The following is a 6,017-nucleotide window of genomic DNA, read 5'->3' as shown; positions in this document are numbered from 1 at the left end:
CCCCCCTTTTATAATAATAATACTACTACTTATATATATATATATATATATATATACATATATATATATACACATATATATATACATATATATATACATATATATATATATATATACATATATATATACATATATATATATATATATATATATATATATATATATATATATATATATATATATATATATATATATATATATACAAATATAGTTAATAAAAATATAGCGTTAAACTCAGCTAGCTCCCTGTGGAACGAACCGGACTTACTAAAAACTACACTACTCTACAATTAGGTACACTGCTTATAAGTGTTGTAGCAAGGTTTAGGTATATCCCATTCAATAAATAAATAAATAACTTGTGTAAAATTGTATCGTATTTAATAGTATTTCGTAGTAAAATATAATCTATTTCGTACTACACCTCGCACACATCATATTCGAATTTCCAATCGGTGTTCATAACAACCGTTAGTGTACAACGAAATATATCACTAACCCCTGGGTAGTTCAGACAACACATATCCATTCATAGCAACCGTTAGTGTACAACGAAATATATCACTAACTCTTGGGTAGTTTAGACAACGCATATCCATTCATAGTATCCGTTAGTGTACAACGAAATATATCACTAACTCTTGGGTAGTTTGGACAACGCATATCCATTCATAGTATCCGTTAGTGTACAATGAAATATATTACTAACTCTTGGGTAGTGTGGACAACGCATATCCATTCATAGCAACCGTTAGCGCCCAAAACGGCTATGGTATGCTAAACCCTGAGGTGTTCCAAGACAGTTATGGCATCACCCCCAAGTGTTCAAAAATGGTTATGGCATCACTTGATCATCGTATGAGTATAGATGAGCTAATACTCACACCATGTGCACAAAAAGGCTATGTGCACAATTATTAAGTGTGGACAAAACGGCTATGCCTCACATCTATAGTCACGAAATGGCTATGTGACTCATGGTCAAATAATAGCATTATAATAAATATATCGGGTCCACAAACCTTATGTCGCATGTAGTGCACAAAATCCGGCTATTGTGTCACTATTCCCAAGGTGTCCAAACGGCTATCGTCGCATCGATGTGCATCAAAACCCGGCTATTGTGCACATCGCGCACAAGCAAATAGATTATATACATACATGTATAATTATTTCACTCACCTTGAAGTCTTGATGAAAGCAAGCCAAATCCGTTGCTCCGCCAATGAAACGTACCTAATCCATTATCATAATAATAAATAACACGATTAGGGTGGATTACAAACCAACCCATATTGACACCTACTGCAATACCGACCCGATTGTACTTCCAAGCCCAACCAAAGTCCAAACTCACCAATAATCACTAACTAGAGTGATAATGGTTCTAATAATGCCAATCAAACCCAATCATAAGTGTTAAACACCTATCTTGCCCAATTCGACACATAAACCCTAATTTTGACCCAATTCAAAATTTGTCAACCAAATACACCCAAAAGGGTTTCCAACACTTTCATAACCACTAAACTAAGTGATTACACCCAAAATCAAAGCCTAATCATGGCCAAAACGTCAACCAACCCAAAACCCGCCAAGTATAAAAAATAACTAGTCACAACAACCCACTTCATCATCTAAAAGGATTTCACAACTAAACAAGCTCAAACCCTAACTTGAATATCAAATCAACAACATGAAATTCGGAGTTGAGACTTACCAATACTACCAAAATGTTGCTGTTGACGAGATGAACAACTTTAATACTCGAGCTTTGACCTGATTCACTCTTCCTCTTCTCCAAATGGAGCTTTCTCTCACTAAAAACACTTCCTCTCTCTAGGGTTTGAAGATGAGAGTGTTGGTGGGTGAAATGTGATCCACAAATGAGATTGGATCAGTTTTAGAGGCTCAAAACTGACCCCCAACTGAAAAGACTCAAATACCCTTCATTAAAATATAAAAATTCCAACAGCTGGCCTGTCAGGCAATTTGGACGGCGTCCAAAATGGCTTGATGGCGTCCTAATGCACTGGGACTGAAACAACATTTTGTTTTGGTAGTAACTTTCAAATCGTAGCTCCATTTTTTATGAATCAAATATCGTCGAAAACGTAATAAGATTTACTATCCAATGGAAAGGTTTTAGAACATCAAATCCAACTTTATTTGTGATCCAAATATACGCTTACATGCCTCGTAATTCGAATGACGTCTAAAACAACGCGTAACAGAAAAACGGGGTGTTACAAATCTCCCCCACTTAAACTGGATCACGACCTCGTGATCCTCGCCGCTTAACCAAACGAACTTACACTCAAAGGTCCCCAAACATACATTCCGATACGACTTCCACCATAATTATCATTAACTCGAAGATTATTCCATTTAACCATTACACACTTGCACGCATTCTAGAACATGCAATGCACACAATATCTGAAATCTACTACAATAGTTTAGCATACATGGAATCATCACGCGTCCCTCCAATTCCTCTAGGCAATTCTTTCCAATGAATCACCCTTAATCATTCAATCGTCGCCCGCGATTTATCAATCCTCGAATCCGAGCACTAAAACTCGCTCAATCCCTCACGTCGGGAAAACCCAACCAAACTCATTCCGAGACATCATCTCTATCGTATACCCTTAACAAACATAGTACTATAGTAACCATGTCCCCAACATGAAGTCAAAAACCCAACTGGTGAAGATCGACAAAAAGTGAATCCTTACGGATAACACTTACCACCTATCATTCCCCGTAGCACGCAAACACGGCTAATAAGCAACACTAATCACGTAACATGGTCCTTATGACCGAACCACCGACGTATAAAACAACCAACAGTTCTCAATACTAACAACATGGAGGTTATTTCAACACTAAACTCAAGGTGTACAAGAACGGCTATTGTTACACCCTCAAGTACACGAAAAACGGCTATCGTGATATATCCGTAGTGTGCAAAACATCTATTGCAACACTACCAACAATATGTGAGCGAAACACGGCTATCGCATCACTATTACCGACGTGTGAGTAAAAATTGGCTATTACTCACAACCATGTGCACAAAACTGCTATGTGCACAATTCCTACGGGCAATTAAAATCATAAACATACAAGTAACGGTTCTTTCCGGAAACCGCTTACCATCAATCACAACCAAGGGTGGTTAACTAAGAGCTAATCCATCCGGATATCACTCATCACCTATCACAAGTCAAATGTGGTCAACATAGAGATAACCCCAAATAAACACATACACATAATTACCTCGTAGTACAAAAAATGGCTATTGTGTATCTACTACCCAAAGCATGCAACAATGATGCATCTTACCCTTTCTCAAAGTCCTGTTACGCTACCTCGGTAGGAATACAAATCCTTAATGAAGTTGACACAATTTCCTTGATATAACATTACCAACTTCCTCGTGTGGTAGTACAAAGTCAAGCGATTTAGCCATTTACCGGCGCACACGACCATACTTGGCGTCGGTCCCTCATCCCGAATTCTCGAGAACTCCATTTAATAATAATAAAAACTAATGTCTACCATCATCCGTTTGCGCCACTTAAGCGATGATACAATGTCAACATGACACTCATCTTTTAGAACGAAATTACCGCTACCCGCAAGGTAGACTCTTCCACCTATCAAATTCTTTCTACCTGTCACCACTACAAAATCATTCGGCCAACGATACACACATGCTCACCCTCTTGGAAAGAGTGACTATTGCTCTACAACGAATGCCTACAGTCTTGCATCCCATAACACATACGTCATCAACCTTGCTTTAACACTTAGCATACAAAAGAATTTCGGATCATCCTTCGCCACTTCATACCAATCATTCATTAACACGAACACAAGCATCACTCTTGCAGCCGTCCGATTGCTATATCTCGTAAAATTTCCACTTAGTCACTCATGTACATAAGGGTTTCAGTAAGGTACCCCAAGTACACTGTAACCATAACCATCGAAGTCGCACATCACGCCTGCAGGTATGAGAAGGCACCTGACATCGCGTTACGTAGACTCCATTACCAACATACATCGAGGTCAAATAACTCGATCTCTAGGGTTCCGTTCAGCCGATGAACCTCATGGTTCACCATCTTTACTACAAAATCGAAAACGCGCCGTTGTTTTCACAAATGGTTTAGAAAAACCTGGTGGCTTAGAGGTTCCCGGGTTATTGTTACAACTTGAGAAATACGGGTGTTGACGATACATATAAAGTTCATCGAGGTTGGAATCAGGTTTCTTTATTTTGATGCCCTTTCCCTTATTATTTTCTTTTGCTTTTTCAAATTGGGTCGAGGTAATTTCTATAACCTCATCGGAATCCTCATCGGGATCCGATTCATTGGAAAATTGGTAATCTTCCCAATATTTTGCTTCCTCGGTGGAAACACCATTGACCATTATTAATTTTGATCCATTCGTTGAGGGTTTTCTTTTACTTATATGTTTTTCTGTGGTTCCTAATATTTCCTCCTCTGGAACCTCTTCTTCTTCCGGTTCCTCTTCTTCTGGTTCCTCTTCTTCCGGTTCCTCTTCGGGAATTTGTGAATCTTCCCAATATATATTCGACTCTTCATTATTATTAGGTGAGTCGATGGGATTTGTACTAGAGGTAGACATCTATCACACAATATCAAACATGTTAAGAGATTAATATATCACATAATATTTACATGTTACAATTTGTAGTTTCCAATAAAAAATATTAAGCAATCATTTTTAAAGAAAACACGATCGAAGTCCAGATTCACTAATGCATCCTAACAAACTCGATAAGACACACTAATACAAATTTTCTGGTTCTCTAAAACCAACGCTCGGATACCAACTGAAATGTCCCGTTCATATTGATTATAAACATTCCATATTAATTGATTTCGTCGCGAGGTTTTGACCTCTATATGAGACGTTTTTCAAAGACTGCATTCATTTTTAAAACAACCATAACCTTTTTTATCGATAAAGGTTTTAAAAAAAACATTACGTAGATTAACAAATAATGATAATCTAAAATTTACCGTTTACACACGACCATTACATAATGGTCTACAATAAAAATATATTACATCGAAATAAGTTTCTTGAATGCAGTTTTTACACAATATCATACAATCATGGACTCCAAAATTTGTCCTTATTTTAGTATGCAACAGCGGAAGCTCTTAATAATCACCTGAGAATAAACATGCTTAAAACGTCAACAAAAAATGTTGGTGAGTTATAGGTTTAACCTATATATTATCAAATTAATATAATAGACCACAAGATTTCATTTATTCAATAATCTTACACTCGCAAGTGTATAAAAATCATTCTATGATGAACACCTGGTAACCGACATTAACATAATGCATATAGAATATTCCCCGCATACTCGCAAGTATGTCATAAATTGGCAATCGCAATCACCATATAAATCGAAGTATTAAAGCATTCCAAATTCCAGAATGGGGTATGTTAGGCTCATAGATCTATCTTTAGGATTCACATCAATTAGGGGTCATTTCCCTAATTCTTAGGCTACCAGACTTGAAGGGGCAATATTCGGTTTAATAATCCAACCATAGAATGTAGTTTCACATACTGGTGTCTATTTTGTAAAACATTTATAAAGCTGCATGTATTCTCATCCCAAAAATATTAGATTTTAAAAGTGGGACTATAACTCACTTTCACAGATATTTCCTTCCTCAGAAATAAGACTTGGCCACGGATCGATTCACGAACCTATACAAATATGTACATATATATGAAAGTATGATCAAAATATAATTACAACCATTTTTATTATGTTTTAAAGATTTGAGTGTATTAAGTCAGCTGTCCTCGTTAATAACCTACAACTAGTTGTCCACAGTTAGATGTACAGAAATAAATCGATATATATTATCTTGAATCAATCCACGACCCAGTGTATACACGTCTCAGGCTAGATCACAACTCAAAGTATATATATTTTTGGAATCAACCTCAAC

The sequence above is a fragment of the Rutidosis leptorrhynchoides genome, chromosome 3, assembly GCF_046630445.1.
Source record: "Rutidosis leptorrhynchoides isolate AG116_Rl617_1_P2 chromosome 3, CSIRO_AGI_Rlap_v1, whole genome shotgun sequence".
Taxonomy (NCBI): domain Eukaryota; kingdom Viridiplantae; phylum Streptophyta; class Magnoliopsida; order Asterales; family Asteraceae; genus Rutidosis; species Rutidosis leptorrhynchoides.
Note: the sequence above shows the minus strand (reverse complement) of the source record.